Source organism: Thamnophis sirtalis, unplaced genomic scaffold (genome assembly GCF_051295495.1).
Source record: "Thamnophis sirtalis isolate CommonGarterSnake01/CBP01778 unplaced genomic scaffold, rThaSir2_p1.2 scaffold_5, whole genome shotgun sequence".
Classification (NCBI taxonomy): domain Eukaryota; kingdom Metazoa; phylum Chordata; class Lepidosauria; order Squamata; family Natricidae; genus Thamnophis; species Thamnophis sirtalis.
This window is the reverse complement of record NW_028261385.1, coordinates 30,061,717-30,086,913: the sequence shown is the minus strand read 5'-3', so window position 1 is coordinate 30,086,913 and position 25,197 is coordinate 30,061,717. Positions and strand designations below refer to the sequence as shown.

General features: G+C 39.5%; 1 protein-coding gene across 1 annotated transcript in view; it reads left to right on the top strand.

The window, feature by feature from the left end:
• The first annotated feature begins 380 nt into the window (after positions 1-380).
• Positions 381-25,197, top strand: part of PDE4D (phosphodiesterase 4D) — a 734,024-nt gene continuing 709,207 nt past the window's right edge. Inside the window, exon 1 of the mRNA XM_087715532.1 lies at positions 381-722. The gene's annotated coding sequence lies outside the window, so the exon portion shown is untranslated. The remainder of the gene's footprint in view (positions 723-25,197) is intronic.

The following is a 25,197-nucleotide window of genomic DNA, read 5'->3' as shown; positions in this document are numbered from 1 at the left end:
GCGAGACGACTTCGCGCCAGGGAAGTACAAACTCTTGCACGAGTTTGCTCTCTTTTCTACAAACGGCCAAGACCTCGGGCTCCCCTGCGCGAGTGCGCTCCAATCCAAGCTAAGGCAGCTTTATCCTTGGGCTGAGGGGGCAGGCAAGATTCCGGGTGCAACGTGGAGCGCCGGCTTTGAGAATCATTTGATTACATCAAAGCAAATCACCTGTTCCTCCGAAAGCATTCACACAAAGTCAGCCTGTGCGATTCCATCTCCCGGGGCTGCCAGAGCCCCGCCCACCCTAACACAACGCCTGCCTGAAAAAGGAGCGTTGTTAGCTTCAACAGCCGAGCGTGTGTGTGTGTGTGTGAGAGAGAGAGAGAGAGAGATTGAGAGAGAGAGAGAGAGAGAGAGGGAGGGAGCTTCCCTTCTTTTTTTCCTTTCTTTCTTTCGTTCTTTCTTTCTTTTTTTGTTTGGGCTGTCGGTTGGAGGGTTTTCCTGCTTGTCCCAGCCAGTTGGGCTCGCCGCGGAGAGGATAAAGCAAGTGGCTGATGAAAGCGAGCTCACTTTCATCACTTACCGTTTCAGCAGCATGCACAAGCACGAGTCCCGGGGCTTCTCGTAATTCCAGGGGCCTGCCTGCTCCTGACCCCGAGGTCTTGTTTCTCCGGCACGGCGCCTGAGGTGGCGCTGGGATTTCCTGTCCTAAATCGCTGTCTCTCCGGGAGGACCCCCCTGTGAGTAAACTCTGCTTTTTGGGAACTCCGGTGTGGGAACCGCACGCTTTTAAATGCCAGCTGCTCCCCCCCCCTTTTTTTTTTGTGTGTGGAAAGGCTGGGTTAATGTACAGGAGCCGTTTTCAAGGCTGCTCCGATCCGCCTGCCAAGTTTCACTTGCTCCGTGCCTTTGAACTTCGGTGCCCCGGAGCATTCCGAATTAAGGAATATCACTGTTTCCAAAAGAATGCTGCTCGGCTCTTTCTGTGCTTGCTCTTGCTTAAAAAAATTAGAATTATGAGAATTCATTTTAATACCGGTTTAGATCAGAGGAACATGCTGCGTTTGGGTTACAGACAATATTCCAAAAACAAACAAACTCTAGTGGCTGCATGGAATGCATGATATTCAGTGGTGTAAAGAGACCTTCCTTTTATGTGTTTAACCTTTATTTTAAAATTGTTTTGTATTTGAATTTGTAAGTCACCCAATGTCTATGGAAGTGGGCTGCTGCCATACATTTTAAATAGATAATTAAATATTCATCCTTTGCTTTTCAGTAGTCTTTATTTGGTGCATCCCAGCCTTGGATTAGAGAAATGGTATTTTATGCTGTCCTATATGTTAGAAGTTGGACTGTAATTATCCATAAGCTGCTGTGGAAACAAGTCTTATTGAATTTAGTGGGATTTATTTCTGGATAAAGAGGGCCAAGGTCAGCAAAGCTTTTAGAGAGGGAAGCAATTAGAGGCAAGCCTGCAGGTAAGGGACTAGCAGCCTTGATTTCTATCTGCCACCTGTTTTATAGGGATAAGTAAATCATCAATGAAAAAGAACTTTAAAATCTCTGGGAAATGTTGCTTTTGTTCCAAGCATGTTTCCATAATAAATGGACACAATGGGACTTAGCAAAGTTGCTAAAAGTCACACTGGATTCAAAGCCTTCATTTTTGAAGTTATTTATTATTTTTATGTAGCAAATATTCTACCTTTCCTCCACTAAGCTTAAGGCAGCATGTAGGAGAGTCTTCTTTTAAATTAATTCTTGCAACAGCTATCCACAGAGGGAAGCTGAGCTTTTGCTGCATAGAATGTGGATTTTTGCTCTGAATGGCCATCTGGTCCTTGGTACCATATAATAAAATCTCATTAATTTTAGTAAAGATGCAACATTGTGGAAGGCTTCGAATAGTCAAGTTTACACCAGCTTTCTAAATGAGAAAAATAGCTGCCTGTGATGCTTTCTAAGAATGTGTTATGTAGACAAAAGTTTGTTGTAATATGACTTGCCTTCTTTCTTTTGCTTTAATTTAGATTAGGCTCTGGTTGGTTTCTGAATTAGTGCATCTCTTCTTTCATCACAGTGAGTCTATGGAAGTGAAATACCCACTTGTCTATGCCCTCTAAGCATGGTTAAAGCAAGGCCAGTGAAACCCAGTGCACAAATTATGTACTTTGCAAGGGTACCATATGTTTGGGGTGCAAGTTGCAATATTAAAAATAACACTGGGCAAGGGCACATAGAATATTATGAAAGAGTTGGGGATGCTAAGTGGAATTTTGCATCAATATTCCTTGAACACCAAGAGGGTCACTGGTTAAAAGTAGAACTCGAGAACCTCTGGTGCCCTTTGAACTTGGTTGCTTTCTTGCAGACGTTTCATTACCCAAACTAGGTAACATCATTCCTCCTAGCACAAACAGAATTTCCACAAATAGTTTTTTTTTAATTTTTCTTTAATTTTAAAGAAAAAAAATATTGTCTATACTCTGCATTGTTCCATGTAACAATTTGTAAAACTGTGGGTTTAGTTTTTCCTGCAGTGCCTCTGTGTCTAATTTTTCCATTTAGAGATTTTTGTAATGGCTGTGAAATAAGTGGTGCAAAGAGGCAGGTAAAAAAAAATTATATGAATCAGCCTGACATATACTGTGTAACTTTACAATTCCTCTTACAACTTCCTCTATATCTGCTTCCTCTACAATAGGGGTAGAATTCAACAACCGGTGGACTTCAATTCCCAGAATTCTTGAGCCAGCCATGGTGACTGAGGAATACCGAGAGTTGAAGTTCACAGGTCATAAAATTGCCATAGTTGCCCATTCCTGTTATATAACTTAGTGCCTTCTACAGGGGTGTCTGGCGCTGAGATTGTCATCCATTTGGAAGAGGTCATGTTGGGAAAAGCCCATTTAAATTATTAGTTCATATAATGGCCCCTGCTTCATTTAAGCCCTTTCAGGATAATTTTTGCAATGTTCCATTGAAAAATAATAGGCCACCCTAGTCTACTGTATTGTGCTTATCTCTATCAATAATGGAAAGGTTATGAACAATTTGCATGGAAGTTGAAATTGACCAGAGATTGGGAAAATAGCATAGAAGCCCTAAATACGGTAGATTATTTCTTCCTAAAGTTACCATACAAAGCTCTTCCCCGAATAAAATTAGAATCTTGTGTAAGATTTATGTTTCTCCTTGAACATTATATTCCTGAAAAATAAAATCATATAACCTTGAGCCAGCCAGGATCGAACTGGCTGAGGCCAGAGTCAGCCTGTAATACTGCATTCTAACTACTGCACCACCAGGGCTCCTACATTGCACTTGTTTCCTACAACACCTTTGTGGGGATTTGAGATTGGTCAAAGTCACCAAATGAGCTTCCTTATTATGGGTGAGCATGACCTGCGTCTCCATAGTGATGGCGAACCTATGACATGTGTGCCACAGGTGACACGCAGACCTTCTGGGGCATGCCAGCCATTGCCCCAGACCAGCTCACCGTGCATGTGCATGCGCCTCCCGTTGACCAGCTGGTCTTTGGGTCTGCTGTGCATGCACTGGAGGTGAGGTGCATGCTAGGGGGTGCTTGCATGCATTTTGGGGGCTCATGCAGCGCTCCCATGCCCCATTTTGGCTTCCAGGTTGATGCAGGAGGCCTTTCAGGCCCAAACCAGGATGCAGGAGGAAGGCGTGCACACCTTATGGATGCTGGCGCTTTGGCATGTAACGACATAAAAGTTAGCTGTCACTATCATATGCCTTTAGACATGCATATCATTGTAAATGCATAGGCTCCCCATTTTTTCATGCAGTTACGAAACAAATGTCACAGTTACTGTGCATGTGCAGGCAAAGCCAGGAATTGTGACTTTAATTTCCTTTTAAGAGTATGCAACATATACAGGTGTGAGTGTGTGTGAAATGTTTGGAGGAGGATGAATTATGACATAGTTGCAGGTGAAGTTAAGAGTGCAGGTGGTCGAGCCAGCTGATAAAACTAGCTCTCCCTTTGCAGAGTTAGTTTTTCCTGTGAACAAAAACTCTGGAAAGTAGGGCTGTATCCATCTGCAAACTAAAAGTAAATTTACTTATGAGCAAGCTGTTTGTTCTACTAGTCTGTATTTTGCTGATTTTTTTGTGTGTGAACTGGACATGATGCTTGGAATGGAGTGCAAGACTGACATGATCCCAATCACACTATTTAAGTCCACACATCACTTTGACACACATACACAGCCTATACTTTGCACCTCATCTATTTCCTCCCCTTGCCCCTCCTTCAGAAGAACAGCCTCCAAATTGCTAGTTTCCTCTGTCATTATTTGCAGGAAAGCTACAATTTGGGCCCTGCCACTCAACCATTCGCTTAACTGAGTATCCAACTGACCAGTAAGAACAGATTGCTCTGTTTCCTGAACTTCGTAGGATCATAGAACCATAGAGCTGGAAGGGACCTTGGAGATCTTCTTGTCTAAGCCCAGCTTAACAGCAATAGGAAAAATACAGGTGTCATCTTTCAGTGTTCTAGGTGCGCATGTAGCCCTTCTGGTCAAGAGCTTGTTTGTATGATATGCTTAACTGGATCATGGGTAGTAGGTGGAAGAAGCATGATGAGGAAACTCTAACACTAGGAAATGACCTGCTTAATGAACATAGGGGGGGGGATCAGATTTAGCCCCAAACAACTCTGAGTTAGTTTGGATCCAAATGAACTTCCCATCTGTTGTTCAGGCTACCGTATTTTTCGGAGTATAAGATGCACTCCCACCCCCCACCCCCACTAAAAGTGGTTGAAAATTTTGGTGGATCTTATACAACGGACATTGCGGCGGAGGACGGGGTGGGGGATGTAGTGCGGCACTGATTAGCTGTTCTAGAATGGGCCATGATGACAGTGTTGAATGGGCCATGGCGGTGGGTGGCGAACAGGTTTTGCCGAACAGGTGGCGGCAAATGGGCGGCGGCGAATGGGCCAGACGAATACTGGATGGATGCTGGGAGGCAAATGCAGATTTTTTTTTCTTGTTTTCCTCCCTCCCAAAGCTGTGCTTCTTAAAGTCTGGAGTGTCTTATACTCTGAAAAATACAGTATTTATCAACATGGGATCTTTAAGGGAACATAGCTTTATAGCTTTTATACCCAATGACCTCTCAGATAAGGCACTGACAAAAGAGCAGAAAAGAGTTGAATGGAGTCACTCCAAATATCTGTAGAGAGATATCCCTGATTTCAATCCTGCAGATTCCGCCCACCCCCAACCCCGCCCCAATACAATATTGAGGAAGAAGTCAACAAGTGGTGACGAAAATGTTAGTCTCCTCACTTTTTTTTTTGCAGCTGATGAAAGGATTATTTTTTTTTAAATGGCCGCCATCAGCAGCCACCTTAAGTTGTGTACTAGAATAGAATAACAGAGATGGAAGGGAACTTGGAGGTCTTCTAGTCCAACACCTGCTTAGGCAGGAAACCCTACACCACTTCAGACAAATGGTTATCCAACATCATCTTAATAACTTCCTGTGTTGGGAGCATTCACAACTTCTAGAGGCAAGCTGTTCCACTGATTAATTGTTCTAACTGTCAGGAAATTTATCCTCAGTTCTAATTTGCTTCTCTCCTTGATTAGTTGCCACCCATTGCTTCTTGTTCTACCCTCAGGTGCCTTGGAGAATAGTTTGACTCCCTCTTCTTTGTGGCAGCCCTTTAGATATTGAAACACTGCTATCATGTCCTTCTTTTCATTAAACTAGACATACTAGACATAACAGTTCCTGCAACTGTTCTTCATATGTTTTGGCCTACAGTCCCCTAATGGAAGACTAAAGTAAATCTTTTGACTGGGGGAGTAAATGGTTTGCTCATGCAAGCTGGGCAAGCAAGTTTTACCGTTGGGGTATTTTTTTTCAGGTTGGCTAAAATGCTGTGGAAAACTTGTGACCATTCCTCATGTTTCCAAGCTCATCCAAGTGAAAATATATTAATGCAAGTTGCATTTACCTTTTTTTCTCCCTATTGTTGTAATGTTATAAAACTTGACACTTTGTCATATTTCAATGCAAATTTTAATGTGGTAATATTTACATAATATGGTTAAAAGTTATTAATTATTTAAAGGTATTGAAAATAAAAAGAGACAAGTAAAACTTCATTGGTGTTAATTGCCATTTTAGGATGTCAGTGTTACAAGCACAAGATTATTTAACTTGTCATCCAAAGTCGAATTTAAGGTTAAAAAAAAGAGAGCACTGCAATTCATATCAACGTATTAGTGATATATCAATGATTTCAATTTTAATCCAGCTTTTTAATATTAACATAATATACAATTATAATATTGTTACTTAAAATGCATATATGTAAGTGTGTATGTTGATAAAAGGAAATAAAAGATACACAAAGCAAATTTAACAGAAAGTTAAAAAAAACCCAAAAGTTAAATTACTGTAGTTCAAAAGGAATAGAATAACAGAGTTGGAAGGGACTGTGGAGGTCTTCTAGCCCAACCCTCTGCTCAAGCAGGAAGCCCTATACCATTTCAGACAAATGTTGTTCAATCTCTTCTTAAAAACATCCAGTGTTGGAGCATTCACAACTTCTGGAGGCAAGTTGTTCCACTGATTAATTGTTCTAACTGTCAGGAAATTTCTTCTTATTTCTAGGCTGCTTCTCTCCTTGATTAGTTTCCACCCATTGCTTCTTGTTCTACTCTTAGATGTTTTGGAGAATAGTTTGACTCCCTCGTCTTTGTGGCAACTCCTGAGATATTGGAACACTGCTGTTATATTACCCCTCGTCCTTCTTTTCATTAAACTAGATATACACAATTCCAGCAACCATTATGTTTTAGCCTCCAGTCCCCTAATCATCTATGTTGCATTTACCTTCAAATACCTGCTTTCATGTTAATTGGTGATTTGTCAATGCAGATGGTCATGTCAGCCACTTAAATAGGCATATCCTAGGCAAATTCCCTTGAAAAAGGAAAAGGCACTAAATTTGGTTCCAGGAATAGAATTTTCACCAATACATTGCAAAAGAAAATAATTGAATCTGGAATCTGAAAAAAAAACATAGATATGTTTTCCTCTTGGGATTCACTAATTGTGAAATATTACAGGAGTTTAAGGAGTTTCATCCTTTTGAGAAAGGTGAAATAGAGCATTATAAATTGATCTTTGCAACAGTCTCAGATTCAAAAAGAAAGGATTGTGGCACAAGAGAATTCTGGGATGTTTTTGCTCTTCTGAAAAGAGAAATACTTTTGGAGCAATACTTTCAAAATTACCTGGCATAGTTCTCAGATCATTCAACATGAATGGGTTTCTGAAATGTATTGTCTATGCCTGAGCAGCCAACGGCAGAGATTTTTCTTGATAAACAGGATAGATGATGAATCAAGTTTGAATTAATGAGATGTCAACTGTTTCTTGGTTACGATAAAGTGGAAAACATCAGATAACAATGAATACATTTTCCTTGAGGTTCAAAATGAGAGGCAGAGTACTAATAATTCTACAGAGGAATTATTGAGTCTGTCATTTGTACCTCCATAACTGTCTGGTTTGGCTCTGCGACCAAGCAAGACAAACACAGACTTCAACGGATAATTAGAACTGCAGAAAAAATAATTGCTACCAACCTGCCTTCCATTGAGGACCTGTATACTGCATGAGTCAAAAAGAGGGCTGTGAAAATATGTACAGACCCCTCACATCCTGGACATAATTTTTTTCAACTTCTACCCTCAAAACAACTCTATAGGGTATTACACACCAGGACAACTAGACACAAGGACAGTTCCCCTCCCCATGACATCACTGGTAAACAACTAATTCCCACAACACTGTCAAATAATTTACTAAGACTATTTTACTATTATTCTTCTCTTTCTTACTAATATCTATTTCTTCCAACTTACACACACACGCACACACCATGTTGTTTATATCTTTCAATTTATATTGTTTTTATTTGTTTCTAATGTGATTTGATAGCTTATAAGTAACCTTGACTATCACTACCACTAATCACAAGTGTTGTATCTTTTTATTCTTGATGAATGTATTTTATTCTCCTTATGTACACTGAGAGCATATACATCAAAGACAAATTCCTTGTGTATCCAATCACATTTGGCCAATAAAGAATTCTATTCTATTCTATTTTATTCTGTTCTATTCTATTCTATTCTATTCTATTCTATTCTATTCTATTCTATTCTATTCTATTATAATAACCGAAAATGGGAGGTATGATATTTTCTTGGCTAGAAACAAATAGAGATAAAGCTTGTTCTGGAAAGTTATTATATGAAATGTTCTTTGACATACAAATATTGAAATCTATTTTGGTGCATTATAGGGGCTGTAGTGTTTCAATATTTTAGCCATAGCTGCATTTCATTTAACTGTTGCAGTTTGTTTCCAAAATACTTTTGTTCTCTTGTAAATAGCAAAAACAAGCATTTTGATCTTTCAGATAGAAAAAGTTTACTTTCTGCAAAAAAACCAAGCTCAAAAAGCACCAAGGATCCCACAGTTCAGGGGTGGGTTCCTGCCAGTTTTAGCCTCTTCTATAGAAGAGGTTCCACAAATCTACAGTGCCGTTTAGAACCGGTTCCAGCTCCCTCCCCCTGCCTGTCCGCACATCATCAAGATGAAGAACGAGAGGAGGAATTCTGGGAGTTGAAGTCCACAAGTCTTAAAGCTGTCAGGTTTGAACACCCCTGGTTTTTTTTTTTCCTGAAGGGTAAGAGGTGCAAGGGTCTTCTAACTTGACAGCTTTAAGACTTGGGTGCTTGAAATGCCAGAGTTCCTGAGCCAACATTTTGGTTACTAAGCAAGAGCTAAGTGAGTTTCACCACATTTTACAAGCTGGCCATGCCCATCCAGTCACATGGCTGGCTGGCCACTCCCACAAAGCAGGCCACACCTACAGAAGAGGTTCTAAAATTTTTTTAAACCCACCACTGCCACAGTTCAACCCAACTTGCAAATATTCTTTTCTATTGGTATATTTCAGCACCAAGGACCCCACAAATAGAAAAGTGCTAGAAAGCTGGCAGGAATTCGTAATGTAAAATCCCCATAAGGTGAGATGTTGGAACTGAGCTCAGAGTAAGAGAGAAAGAAAACTGGCTAACAAGATAAGATAACATTATGCAGACTCAACTTCTTGAAGAGATGCCTGTGCTAGGGCAGGGGTGTCAAACTCATGTCATCATGGTGGCATCATGTGACCTATCTGGACTTTTTCCCCTTCACTAAACTGGGCGTGGGTGTGGCCAGTGTGTGACGTATCTAAGGCACCTGAGGGTAGAACACCTGACGCATTTCCAAGGCACCTGAGGATAGAACAAGAAGCAATGGGTGGAAACTAATCAAGGAGAGAAGCAACTTAGAACTGAGGAGAAATTTCCTGATAGCTAGAACAATTAATCAGTGGAACAGCTTGCCTCCAGAAGTTGTGAATGCCCCAACACTGGAAGTCTTTAAGAAGATGTTGGATTTGTACCATTTGTCTGGAATGGTATAGGGTTTCCTGCCTAGGCAGGGGGTTGGACTAGAAGACCTCCAAGGTCCCTTCCAACTCTGCTATTGTATTGTATTATTGTATCTAGCCTGTGGGCCTGGAGTTTGACAGACCTATTCTAGGGTGATCCCTGAAGATAAGCCAACATAGCAGGGAAGAGAATGATTCAGGATGGGAAGAGAGAAAGAAGAGGATCGAGAGAGACTGAGAAGATGACAAAAGTTGCACTGAAAGAGGTTGTCAGTAAGCTTTAATTTGAAGCCCTTGGTTTAATTCTTGAACAATATAGTAGTTTCAGACTGTTTCATGTGGCAGCAGAAGCAATAGTTTTTCAAGTACGGAGATAGTTAATCTCAGCATAGTAGAGCAATTAGGCCATAAAGCAATTTACTGCATTCCTTTGAAGGCAGAAGCCAGAAGTGCAAGGGGAGGGGGAAAATGATGTTCTGCTTGAATGCATTAACTGAAGGCTGCTGGAATAATTATATAATTATAATTACCCTTTCAGACTAATGTCTTTCTTTCCTTGATATGCTAAAGCAAAACAAACTAACAAAAACCTGAATGGTTTGCAAGAAGGTCTTTGTGTGTCACTGTCTAATCAATCCCAAGAATTCAGGACAATTCTTTCTTTATTAGGAAAACAAAAATATAGAGAAAATAAACTTCTTTGACTTCATTAGTTTTGTAAGGCGATTACTCATTAAACACTTTCTCATGTACAACACTGTGCTATCTCTTGTTTTCCAAGACTGGCACAAGATTGGCTGTATATAGAGATAGCTGGGCTTTGTCTTGTTTTTCAGCATTGGCTACCAATTATACAACCAACTTTGTGCCAGAAATATTCTGTGTTTTGATCAGAAAGATCTAAAATAGGGGTGTGAAACTCGCATCATCACATCGTCCCGTGACATATATTGCAACTTCCCCACCTTTGCTAAACCAGGGGTGGGCATGGCCAGTGTGTGATGCATCTAGCCTGCTGGCGACAAGTTTGACACCCCTAATCTAAAGCATCATCTTTTCTACTTTTCTTAGAACTAGGCTAGGAAGAACTAAGATAGAAGAACTAGGCCGCTGGAGAGATTAAATAAAAGGAAATTAAGGAAATTATTGGGAACATTTGAGAAAAAGGATTTGCCAGGGAGATTTCAATTGGTCTCTCCACACTATAACACTTAACTGAGCTTGTCGATCAGAAAGGTCGGCAGCTCAGAGGTTCAAATCCCTAGTGTCACGTAACAGAGTGATCTCCCATTACTTGTCCCAGTTTCTGCCAACCTAGCAGTTTGAAAGCATATAAAAATGCAAGTAGAAAAATAGGGACCACCTTTGGTGGGAAGGTAACAGCGTACCATGCATCTTTGGTGTTTAGTCATGCCGGCCACATGACCACGGAGACGTCTTCGGACAGTGCTGGTTCTTCTGCTTTGAAATGGAGATAAGCACCACCCCCTAGAGCCAGAAACGACTAGCACATATGTGCGAGGGGAACCTTTACCTTTATAATGCTTAAACATCCCGCACCTTAATTTTCTGTGAGCAGGTTTTATCTCAATGTCACAACAGTGGCAGTGTTAGCCAACATCAGCTAATCTTGAAAAACTGGGTAGGATTCCTCTTATCACTCAGATGGCAGGGCACTACAAAATTCCATGATTTTAAATTAGTTTGGGAAGTTTAAAGAAAGTCTTGAGAAAAGGCCATGGGAAATTATGGTACTTCTGCAGCTGCTGTGTTGCCAACAAAACCACATGGATGCAAATCATCCAGGTAATTGACTTATGACCAAAACGGGGACCAGAAAAAAGGCATCATGTGACTGCATGCAATTTCACAACCTTTTGCCATGGTCATTAAACAAGTCACTGGGGTTAAGTGTTGTGATGGTCATAAGTGCAAGAACCAGGCCTTAAGTCATTTTTTTAAGCGTTGTCGTAACTTCAAATGGTTCCTAAATGAATAATTGTGAGCCTGTAAAGTTATCAGAAGGCTTACCTTTATCCCCTCACTGTCTGTTATAGCTTATATACAAACTACTGTATTTTTTGGAGTATAAGATGCACCTTTTCCCCCCCAAAAAGAGGGTGAAAATCTGGGTGCATCTTATACACTGAATACAGCATTTTTAGCCTCCTAAAACCCTGCCCACAAAAATGGATGTGCAGAGGGTTTGGGAGGCCTGCAAAATGCTCCTGGGGGCTGGGGAGGGTAAAAAAGAGTGAAAAACAGCTCATTTTTTGGCTGTTATTGCCCCCCCAGCCCCCAGGAGCACAAGCCTCCCAAAGCCTATGCATGCCTGCTTTTTGCAACAAATGGTCCTGTTTTTTGCCCATTTTTTGCCGCCCACAGCTCACAGGAGCACTCTACAAGCCTCCCAAAGCCTATCTATGCCCTGTTTTTCACAAAAATGGGCTGTTTTTTGCTCGTTTTTGCCCCCATCAGCCCTTATCAGCACTTTACAGGCATCTCAAACCCTCTGCATGCCCCATTTTTCACAAAAAACACGGCATGCAGAGGGTTTGGGAGGTCTGCAGTGTGCACAAACTTTTTTAAAAATTTACTTCTTCAAAATCTTGGTGCGTCTTATACTCCGGTGTGTCTTATAGTCCAAAAAATATGGTATGTCCTTTTTACATTGTTTATTTGTTTTCTACATGGCAGATAACAGGAAAGTAGAGTTCCAATTTTCCCCAGTAAATACTCCAGAATCAGGGACAACTTGGGATGATATGTTCTCTAGAACAACACAAGCTAAGGATGCAGTTGTAAATCAAAGTAATCATTCTTCACTCTGTCCTGACTGGACTGGATGTACTGGACTGCTAGCAAAATAGGAATGCTTTGCAAGCAATCCATTTTTAGTGCTGATTAAGCTTCCTATTAATAGTTCATTTTTTCCCCAATACATTTTCTAGGGCAACTAGAAAACAAGCCATCCATACAAATCCTCACAACCAAAAGAGAGCTGATATTTTCATGGAATTGAGGTAATCCCATTGAGAGAACCTGTTTTCCCTGTTTCCCAGACTCAACCCATTCAAATAGAAAGTTACTAATAGAAAGTTACTAAGGAGCTACAGTGAACCAGTCAATTAGCACATTTGAAAAATCACTTGGTCTAATGTTTGTTAAAGAACCTACTTGGTAAACTCGGGAGACAAACTGTCAGTTTACAAACCATTCATTTCGTAATCTGTGCACAGTTCCTGATCAGGAAATGAAGGAAGCTTACGTAAACCAACGTTACAATAATTGGTAACTTAAAAAAAAAATCAACATACATAATGGCACCTTAGCTCTGCAATTTTGTAGGTAATAAAGGCAGGAATCTATTAAGAGCTTAAAACCACCTTGAATTCTTTCCAACTCCTTTAGCAGTAGTAGCCATGAGAACGGTCCGTATCTTTTATATAACACAGAAATGTGTTGCATTGATGCACAGATAATCCTTGACCTTCCCTCATTCAAAGTTAGAACAGTGAAAAATGCGACCTATCACCGTTTTTCACACTTATGGCTTTTGCATCATCCCCAAGTGTTTTTACAGTGGGACTGATCTATCAGGGCAACCTGGTCTACCCAAATATAGGATGGGGCATACTGCTTCCACTTTCATCTTTCAGCCCCCATCCAGGAGTCTTTGCAGGCAGTTGCTTTGGCAACAAACTATTTTGTGTTAAATTTAAATTTGTCGGTAAGTTTAAATCCCCATGGTCCTGTGACCAAAATGTGGGTGCTTGGCAACTGGTATGCATTTGGCAATGTCCTGGGGACATTTGATTACCATTTGTACCCTGTTTCCCTGAAAATAAGACTCCCCAGATAATAAGCCCAATTGGACTTCGGAGCGCATGTGCTAAAATCAGCCCTACCCCAAACATCAGCCTTCCCCGAAAATATTGCAACACAGCAGCGGCCATGAGATGACCACGCTTGCCGCCTCCTGTGCCTCAAAAATACTAAGACCTCCCTGAAAATAAGGCCACGCGCTTATTTCGGGGGTCAAAAGAAAATAAGACCCTGTCTTATTTTTGGGGAACAACTCACTTAACAAGTGTCTTGTATAGCAACAGAAATTTGGGGTTCTATTGTGGTTGTAAGTTGAGGACTACCTTATGTAAGTTTCTGGGTATGAGGGTGACGGTTTGTTCTCTGACCTTGTGGGTTGGTTTCTGAATGTTTTGTTACCAGGCTATAAGTAATATCTGCAGCTGAGTTTAAGGACATCCCCTAAACCAGTGATGGCTAAACTTTTTGCCACTGTATGCCAAAAGAGGAGGGTGTGCGGAGGAGCCATGCACATGCATGCCCATACCCATAATTTTATGTGCACTTCCCCGCACCCTCGTCTCCACTTTGGTGAATGATGGCACAGTGGACCTGTTTTTCACCCTCCCCAGACTCCAGAGGCTTTCTAGGAGCCTGGGGAGGGAGAAAACATTCTCCCCTGCCTCCTGCAGGCCCTCCGGAGGCTGGAAATGGCCCATTTTCTGACTTCTGGTTTGCGTCTTGGACCGTTCTTTTGCCCTCTGGAGGCTTCAGGGAAGCCTCCTGAAGCCTACGGGGGCGGAAAATGGCCCAAAATGAAGGCCAAAATCAGCTGGCGTGCTAGAGCTAACAGGGCAATGCCTCACGTGCCCTAGGAAATGGCTCTGCATGCCACCTGAGGCACACATGCCATAGGTTCGGCATCACGGCCCTAAACTCTGCTGAAGATGTTATCTAGCTTGGTATCAAAACCTTCAGAAACCAACCCACAAGCTCAAAGAATGAACCATCACCCTCAGCCTATATCTGAGCTACAGATAATTCACCACTATTGCAAAGTTTCTGTGTATGTTGAAACTAGAAAATACAGACTGGACATCCCTCAGTTCTAGGCGTTCATGACTAGAAAGGAGGAAGACTTAGAATGGAACAATCAGCAACCTTCCATGCTATAGCTCAGCTGCCTCTTCTATATCCATCTTTAAGGAGCATTCCACCTTCATAAGGAAGGCTTAAACATAAACAATACTAAGAATTATATGTTATCCCCCTCATCATCCCCATCCTAATGCACTGTGAAACAATCAAATTTATTGTATGCAGAAAAGCCATCTCCACTTTAATTCTGAAGGCTTCTTAGATGGCCTTAGATGAAGAGATAAAGTAAAGGTAAATGTTCCCCCGCACATATGTGCTAGTCGGTTCTGACTCTAGGAGGCGGTGCTCATCTCCGTTCCAAAGCCGAAGAGCCAGCACTGTCTGAAGACGTCTCTGTGGTCATGTGGCCAGCATGACTAAACGCAGAACACTGTTCCTTCCCATCAAATATGGTTCCTATTTTTTCTACTTACATTTTTACATGCTTTCAAACTGCTAGGTTGGCAGAAGCTGGGGCAAGTAACGGGAGCTCACTCCATTATGCGGTGCTAGGGGTTTGAACTGCTAAACTGCCGACCTTTCTAATTGACAAGCTCAGCGTCCTAGCCACTGAGTCATCGTATCCTTTACCTGAAGGGGTAGAGCTACCCTAATCACAAGGTAAATACAATTCCATAGAGAGCAGGCAACAATTATTTGCCGATGGGCAGACTGTCCTGAATTTCTTTGTGACAATCTATTGGATTGCAAAGAATAAAACTATCCTCCTTAAGAAAGCTACCTTAATTCAAATTGAGGTAGGTTTTTGAGGTGAAATACAGATTTATTTATTTTTTGCACAAAATAGAAATGTCCATTCATGTAGTTCATGGATTATATCAAAATATGGTTATTAACTAACCATAGTGGCCTTGTTCATCCTTAATGCTAGCCCCAAATTCATGGTTTATAAGTTACAGTGATTGAATTTATAATTCACATTTTGGAGAGGGTTGCCTCCAAGACAGTGTTGACTCGTAACAACTGCCTGAACAAGTCTGTGAAGTTTTCTTGGCAAGATTTCAGAAGTGGTTTACTTCCTAGGGATGAGAGAGTGACTGACCCAAGCTGACCCAGTTGGGTTTATGCCTTAGACTGGATCTGAACTCACTCCTGATTTCTAGTTGTAATTACTCTGTGCTCTCTATCACATCTCTATCACGTTAAACCAGAACCCAATAAAACATAGTTTCAGTTACTACAGTTATGAAGATGTTGTCATTAAACTTAGATTTACCAAATCTATGCTATGACTGGTTTGTGCTATTTTTGTTCATCCCTATTACTGTTTACTCATATATCTGATGTTGTTAATATAAGCTGTCCTGGATGTAAAGTTGAAATGCAGGCTCATCCATAAATGTTTGTAATAACTTGTTAGGAGTGAGTCATATGCAAAAAGGTTTCCATTTGATATTATTCAGGTTTTTTTTTTTAAAAAAAACATTCTAATATAAAGGCTGATCAATTTGTTTTTCAATAATTATCACGGAAGAAAGTCAGTTTTTTTATTGTTGTTATCTCTCCTAATTGTGATTCTACATGTAGGGAAGATTTTTTTTTTAATTAGGGCAGCAGCTGTTCTCCAGAAACATGGTTGGCTGTATTCCCCCTACTTGGAGATAAACAATTTATTGTACAAAGAAAATGTTTTGTCATATTTTATGACAGAGTGCTGGCAAAACCATTTCTGGATTTGTTTTAAGCACCTACAGCTGAATTTTGTTGGTAGGTTACGATAAATACCCCTCCAAACAATAATGGAATCACTATTCTGTTGCCAGATCCACTATTGTCCTCCAGAGGACTGCTGAATTACAACTCCCCAAAGGTTCAAGTAGCATGGCCACGATGTTGTGAGATGTGGCTCATCAGAATCTGGGAAACTGCTATTTCCCTAAGCAGGAGCATCCACGGGATAAGGTCCCTGACCAGTGGGGGATTCAAAATTTTATACTACCAGTTCTATGGGTGTGGCTTGGTGGGTGTATGGCTTGGTGGGCGTGACTTGGTGGGTGTGGCAGGGGAAGGATACTGTAAAATCTCCATACTCTCCCCACTCCAGGGGAAGGTTACTGCAAAATCCCCATTCCCTTCTAATCAGCTGAGACTCGGCAGGCAGAGAATAGATGGGGCCAGGGGCAGTCAGAGGTAATATTTATCAGTTATCTGAAGTACTCAAAATTTCTGCTACCGGTTCTCCAGAACTGGTCAGAACTTGCTGAATACCACCTCTGTCCCTGACTTTTGGGACTCCCGTCTCTCGTGGACAGATCTGTTCTTACTCTAATGTGAATAATTGAAAGTGACTCATAAGAGAAGAATGAGGGGTTTGGCAGGATTGCTGAATGTTAATATTTGGTCAATTCTGGAAGGCTTCAAACTTTTGTGGTGGACCCACTGCCTGAAAGTCTCCAGAAAAAGCTTGTCATATGTTTGCTCCTGTCTATGTTGCACTATGATGTAACAGAAAATTGAAATTCAGATCCCAAACAAAAATTATGCTATGAAATTTATAATTCAACTAATAGTGGTTTTCTTCAATGTGTCTGCTGAATAGTTGGGGTTTTTTTGTGGTTATGTCATTTGTTTTTCAAGCAAGGACACAGACATTGTGCAGTTAGCTACTTAGTTATTTCTCTCACCTTTCTGTCATTTACTTTTTCTCTAGAAGGAAAACCAATGGAAAAAAAATAGAACATCCCAAAGGAAGAGAGTGCCATCTGGTTCCTTTGTAAAATTTTCTGAATGAGACAGAGCGGTTTCATGATAAAATCCTTGTTCAGAAGTTTGATATGTGCCAGTGAAGCCCAGGCACTGAGGATGGAAAAATATCTACTGTCTCAACTTTTCCCTGGTGACAATCTGTAGCTCTTCCAAGGACTTTTCAGTGATTTCTTTGATCCTGTCCACGCATCTTATTTGTTGACAAAATGCCAATTCTAGGGTTTTTTTTGTAGCTCATCATCCACTTGCATTAGATGCCAAAACATGTGAGTTTGTGCTTGCTATTCAAGAGAACAGCCAGTCTTTCTTTTATCCATAACTGATTTTTCTTGCAGTTCTGGGACTCCTGTAATCATCCCTAAATCTATGATTTGAAGGTGCTTTTTAAATTAATATTTCACCACAACTGTACATTATTGTAGAATAACTACCTTTTAACTTATTATTTCTATTCTATTGTAGAAATACAATTACTATGGATTTCTTTCGTGACTACTTTTAAGTAATCTTAACCCTTAAATTTTATATGATTCATCTGTTTTTCTTTAAAACAGCTTTCCTTTAAAAAAATATGTTCCTGTTTGCTGACATTCTTGATTAACAACTTCTTGCTCTTTCTTACTCAATTTTAAAAAAAGTTATGTTTGGTTAATATATGATATTTTTGTTGATCAGGGATTTCACTCTACATTTTACCTGTGACTCTGAGGATAGCTTGTTCTGAAAGACATTGCAATGTTTTCTTCTCTTGGAATTTTTTTTTGGGGGGGGGATTCTATTTCAGTTTCTACAAATAATTTTACGTCTTCCCATAGTTTTTAAGGTTCTCATGTACTGTACTTATTTTTATAGTGATCTTATGTTCTGACTGTATATCCTCCAAATCAAATCTTGCTGATATAACTGCTATTTTTTTAAAGTTTTAAAGTTTAATTTGTATCTTTGACACCAATAATTTATGATCTATTCTACAGTGGATACCTAGGAATGTCCTGGCTGACTGGATTGTATTTCTTATCTTCTGCTTCTTGTTATACAATCAATTTGGTCCTAAGTTGTTTATCTGATGACGGAATTTATGCTTCTTTGAGCAGGTTCTAAATGTAAAGAAAGAATTTTCTTTGCAAAACTCTATATTCTGGATTATTGTTTTTGTTCAATCCAAATCTTTTTGTAATTATAGAATTTTCAATTTCTCCAAATTTTGTATTCAAATTTCTATTAGCAATAATATATCATTTCCAGCTACTGTATTTTATACTTCTTGCATTTCCATTGTTTTCTGCTGTTTTCTATTCCTGCATTCATAAATTGGAAATATACTTAATACTTATTAGGTAAAGATGTGTTAGTTGTTCCCGACTCTAGGGGGTGGTGCTCATCTCCGTTTCAAAGCCAAAGAGCCAGCCTTGTCTGAAGACGTCTCCGTGGTCATGTGGCTGGCATGACTAAACATCAAAGGCGCACGGAACACTGTTACCTTCCCACCAAAGATGGTCCCTATTTTTCTACTTGCCTTTTTACATGCTTTCGAACTGCTAGGTTGGCAGAAGCTGGGACAAGTAATGGGAGCTCACTCCATTACGCAGTGCTAGGGATTCGAACCGCCGAACTACCAGCCTTTGTGATCAACAAGTTCAGCATCATAGACAGTGAGCCATTGCGTCCCTAATGATACTCATTAGGTATCCACTAATTCCAATAGTATGACACTGTTGTATGATATTACATGTGCAGGTTGGCTTAGGTTGGTAGGATTATAACTAGGTCTTCTATTTTGCAGGGAAATAAGCTTTGGCATGATCTTTGTATAGAATCATTAATTTATTTTGCTTCATTTTCAGTGCCAGCTATTAGTCTCCTATTAATGATTGTACAGCTAATAATGAAGTGACAATCTGGTTTGTACATGTCTTTCTATGAAAAATTGGACAAGTGATACATCTTTTGTAGCTGAATTTGTATAATTCAGAGGACTCAGTCATGAGCATCTGTTAGCCAGGTAAAATTTCTCCTTAGAATGTAGATTGGTTTTTTTTAGTAAATCATCTTTACAAATATTTTGAGATTTCCAGAATAAAAATGAATGTTACTGTTATTCACAGGCCTGTTGTCCATCAAAGTAAGTCATAATGGAATTTGTTGATTTTGGATTGCAAACATTTATGAATTTAACAAATGTTTATACACTTAGGCTTATAATTTAATAAAATCTGTGAACTCAGTCAACTGTATTTCATTCAGTAAACCATATTAAATAAATTCTGGTGGTCAAGTTATGTAATTCCAATTATTAATTTTTCTTTAGATAATATTTTTGGAAAATACAGATATTTAACAGAATAACAAGTTTGGAAGGGACGTTGGAAGTCTTCTCTCTTCTTAAATACTTCTAGTATTGGAGCTCCAACAACTTCTGGAGGCAACCTCTGATTATTTGTCTTAATTATCAGGACATTTCTCCTTAATTCTAGGTTACTTCTTTCCGTGATTAGTTTCCATCCATTGCTTCTTGCCCTGCTTTGGAGAATAGGTTGACCCCCCTCTTCTCTGTACAGCCCCTTAGATATTAGAACACTGATATCATGTCACCCCCTACTCCTTCATTCATTAAAATATATTTAGCATTCAATCGCTTTTTTAAATGGTTGTAAGACTGACTCTAAATACTTTTGTTTTATTTGTGAACTTTTGTTGTCTGGTGGTATTTAACCATGCTTGATAAGGAAGCATGTCCTACACCTCTTTGAATAGTCAATGTTAATTTGAACTGATTAATGCATGGTTTAGAAAACAGGGAATTCATAATGTTTTCAACAGTATTAGTCATCATGACTAGTGATAAACACATTTCTTACAAGAATAGTTCTTTGTTTCAATAGGTAATCTGGAGCAATAGGATATTGAACATTGCCTTTTGTTGTGCAATTCTAACTTTAGCTTTAGAACATTTTTTAAACTGTAATATGAACTTAGTGTTAATAAATATTAATAAGCTTGGATGCAAACATCTTGCTGTTTGAACTGAGTTGCAAATAGTGGCCCCATTTTTTTTTCTGATCATGCCGTTTTGGATCCTAATATTCCCTGCAACATGAATTGTGTAGTAAATGGCTAAGTCCTTGTTGAAGAACCAGTTTCATGGTTGGAACAGAGTGAACCATTATTTAAATTAGTTTCCTGTTACAACAAAGGAGTATTAGTTGATGAGATTATCACAATCCCTCCTACTCGAGGTATGCCCTTATAATGTGCATGAGTGGGATTAGAGTTTTCAGTTTTTTTCCCCTGGGCTCTTTTGCTCAATTGTAAAATACAAAACAAAACAAAAACATTTTGTTTTACGCTGTAGGGTTGTGTGTGTGTGTGTGTGTTTCTACAATCAAAATAATTAGACAACGCACTATTGAATGTGGGCTCTGGAGTCTACAGAAAATGGATTTTGCCTTAAATGTCTCTAACAGGATGCTCAGCCCTGTCCAGTTTACACTATTATAATTAAAATACAGAGACACAGTACTGGAAAGCAATTTGAAGAACAAATATTTCTTGATAACTCTGGCAGTAAATTTATTTGCACATACATATTGTTTAGTGCTAAATGTAAGAACACTGGTACAGCAGAGTTAGCTAAGCTTTCCATGCTCTGAAAAGTACTACAGTCCAGCTTTTGTATGTATTAATCATCCCTGTGTTTCTAAACCAAATCAGTATAAATGAGGCATTGCCTAGGATATTTAATCCTTTCATCTTTCCTCAATCTAGCCCCCCCTCCCTTATACATGATGTGTATATATAGCTCTTTCTGCGATTGAACATCTGTGCTTCAGTTCAACAGATGGCTCATCAACTAATGTCCCAGAGCATAATGTGACATCCTGTGCTGGCATTAACCTATCCTTCTTCCATTTTTTCTCACTTTGCCTGGGCTCCAGCTGTATGAAATCTATAGTTATGACTTGTCCTGTAACGACAGAAAAATGATGGAAGAGATAATACCGTAATATTTTTTTTCATCTAGGTCTGATTAGTACAAAAGGCTAGAATCTGGGATATTTATAGATGACATTTTACCTGATGGTTATACACACTGGCATTTGTAATAGCTCATGTAATGTATGGCAATGGTAAATAATTAGTGAAAGCATTACTGAAAACTTTGAATGAGGTTCTTGGTTTCCTAAGAGGAATATTTTCTTTTGCTCCAGCCTAAGACATTTTAACAACTGATTCCTTTGAGTTTGAGCCTGGTTATAGGCTGTAAAAATAAATAAAGAATAGAAAAACAATAGTTTAAAGGACCCCCAATCATCAGCCCTCGGTGGCTCTATAATTTTTTAAAAATGTATTGCCATCTGTTTTTAATAATCTGTGATCTTGGAACTTTACTGAATGGTTTCTAAGAAGTTAAACAAAAATTATTTTGTAGCATGAAGATAAAAATAAATTGGGAGGAAAAAATCTTATGATTTGTTTGACGTCTGTATGTCTAGCTATAGCTAAAGGCACAACAGGCCAAGCTTTATTATAAAAATCATGAGACTTAATATTAAGTTGGCATGACAGGCAAGAAACAGCAAATTGTTTTGAAGTGGGTCTTATCAGAGCTGAGGGTAGTGAGTTGGTATTTCTGTTTAATTTCCCTTACTTACTGTATTTTTCTGAGTATAGGATGCACCAGAGTATAAGACGCACTAAGGTTTTGAAGAGGCAATTTTTTTAAAAAAAAGTTTTTGCACTTTGCAAACCTCCCCAAAAGGGCCTGTTTTTTGTGACAACGGGCCCATTTTTTTAAAAAAAGGGCATGAATACCCTTAGGAGGCTTGTAGAGTGCACCTGGAGGGTGCCCCCCCAAAATGAGCAAAAAATGGCCCATTTTTCCCAAAAATGGGCTTGTTTTTCGTCAAAAAAATGGCATGGATAGCCTTTAGGAAGCTTATAGAGTGCTCCTGGGGGCTAGGGGTAAAATTGAGCAAAAAAATAGGCCATTTATTGTTCATTTCTGCCCTCCCCAGCCCCCAGGAACTCTCTAAAAGCTCCCTAAAGACTATGCACGGCCATTTTGGTGAAGGGGACAGGGTTCCGGGAGGCAAAAATGCTGTATTCAGTGTATAAGATGCACCAGTTTTTCAGCCTCTTTTTTGAGGGAAAAAGGTGCATCTTATACTTCGAAAATTACGGTATATGGTCAGAGACAGATATATCGGAAAGCTGAAAAATGAATCAACATAAAATAGGCCTTCCCATTTGAGATGATACAGAAATCTGATTCGTGTGAACTGTTATTATAGACTTTGCTCCTGGAATTGTCAAATGAGATTTAATCTGCATACTAGGCATGCAAAGAGTGCCATAAATTGATAGAAGAAATATAGCAGCTGTGTGGCTGTACATTATGAATCTTGCTTGGTTTTGTGTTTAGACAATGAGATTCCTTTAAACAAAAGGAATGAGGTCCTGTTTAAAATACGAAAATATCCTTTCACTACTCTTCAAAAGAGGGGTCAAAGAGGCCATCTATGTCAAAATTGAGCAGCCCTCTCCCCCATTTGCACTACTCAAGTGACCCTGAGGACACAGATAAACCTCCAAGTGGCCTCAATGACTCTCTAAAGCAGTGTTTCTCAACCTTGATGACTTTAAGTCCTGTGGACTTCAACTCCCAGAATCCCCCAGCTGAAGTCCACAGGACTTAAAGTCGCCAAGATTGAGAAATACTGCTCTAAAGCATGGGTGTCAAACTCATTGTGTCACATGACCGTCTCTGATGTTTTTCCCATTTGCAGAGCTGGGGTGGGTGTGGCCTGCGCTTGACGCATCTGATCCATGAGCCACCAATTTGACACCCCTGACTGAGAATCTCCATAGACAAATTCATTAATGCTGCCCCTTGGTTCCATAGCTTAAAAACATCTGACTTGATTTTTTCTTTCTTTCTTTCTTTCTTTCTTTCTTTCTTTCTTTCTTTCTTTCTTTCTTTCTTTCTTTCTTTCTTTCTTTCTTTTCTCTTTCTTTCTCCCTTCCCCCTTCCCCCTTTCTCAAAAGAGGGAAAAAGTATGCTGCTGAAATTCTGTGATGAGTAAAGTAATCTGTCTGTCTGTCTGTCTGTCTGTCTGTCTGTCTATCTATCTATCTATCTATCTATCTATCTATCTATCTATCTATCTATCTATCTATCTATCTATCTATCTATCTATCTATCTATCTATCTATCTATCTATCTATCTATCAGAATAGAGCTGAAGGGACCTTGGAGGTCTTCTAGTCCAAACCCCAGTTCAAGCAGAACACCCTATACCATTTCAGACAAATGACTATCTTAAAACTTCTTAAAACTTCCAGTGATGAAGCAACCATAGCTTCAAATGGCAAGCTTTTCACTGGTTAATTGTCATCACTGTTAGGAAGTTTTTTCTTAATTCCAGATTGCTTCTCCCCTTGATTAGTTTCCATCCATTGTTTCTTGCCCTGCTGTCTGGTGCTTTGGAAAATAAGTTGACCCCCTCCTCTTTGTGACCACTCAAATACTGGAATACTGATATAATGTCACCCCCAGTTCTCCTTTTCTCTAGATTAGCCAAATCCAAACGCTACAACTGTTCTTTTATATGTTTTAGTCTCCAGGCCTTTGGTTGTGTTTCTTTGCACTTTTCCCAAAGTCTCAACATCCTTTTTGTAATGTAATGTTAATGAACCCAACAACATAAAAAGTTGTTGGGATTCATTAACATTAAATATAAACAGGGATGGGGCCAAGTAACTAGGATCTGACTTGGTTGCTATGCCCCTTCATGATGTGCAACTTATGAAAGAGACTCCACACTCTTATCCTCATATGTTATCATAGCTGGAGTCAAACAAGAAAAGGTCACACCTGAGTTTAGCTTTGCTGGCATTTAAAGACCTCAATTTGTTGTTAGGGCCCTGAGTGCATGGAGTTTTTAATTAGAGCCCCTGGAAGGAATTAATTCTGGAAAAATATGCACGTCTTAACTAAACTCAGAAGTGCTGTTATTTCTCTGTAGCAAACGGACTCTTAGTGGTGTAGCTAAATAGAGGGAGTAACTTTGGACCGTGAGAGTAATGATTAACCTTGAAAGACAAGTGTATGGTTAGCTGTCTTGCCTAATGTGTACATCTCTAATGGAAAATGGTGGCTTGCTGGGTTAAGAGGCCTGCCAAGGAAGAAATTACTTTTTAAAAAATGTGGTCCAGTCAGAAAGAGCCAAGGGTAATTATGTAGTTCATGAAAACTTGAGATGTAGGCATTGTTCCACTGTTTTGGCATCTGTCACTGTGCCAAGAAGGTAGGAATTTTCTTGTTACATGGTTTGCATATGACAATTCTCTCCCATTTGGGGGAGCTATTGATTTTCCCTGAAAGTTATAGCTATCTTTGACTTGGAAGGTCAGGATTTTCTTGGGCAGAGGAGACGATTTGCAAATCACATACAGCTATAGTGCCAAATCTTGCATGCTGTTGCCTTTGCTAATCCACCATGAGCTTCAAAGTGTGAAGAGAGTAATGCACGTAAAATAAACTAAGGAGTCTGCCATGAAGACTGGAATATGAATTCTTGTTCTAAACTAGAAAAGTGTAGAGCAAACAAGAAATGGGAACCTGTGAGTTTAGTGGATATAGTTCCTTTTAATTAGCTATATTGATAGAGAGCAGGCTTTTAAAGGTCATTTCCATCAGCAGCAATATTTGCTCTCTCTTGACAAATGAATGTTTTCTGTATTTTCCCATGCATTGGCATGCATTCAAATGTCTCAAGAGCACAGTCATCAGACAGAACTCTAGGATCAAATCTGTAACTGTCTTTCATTTATTCCCCCTCCCTCTTTTGTTTAAATGTTTGCCCAATAACACAGCTCTCTGTTTGCCCATGCAAAGAAATCTGATACAGTAATACAGAATTTAGAATGAGTTGTCTGTTAACCAAGAAAGATGTGATTTATACGATTTTTTTTAAAGTAAAAAAAAAAAGTATTTCTCAGTAGAAAAAAAAAGATGGCTAGAGAGTCATTCAAATTGT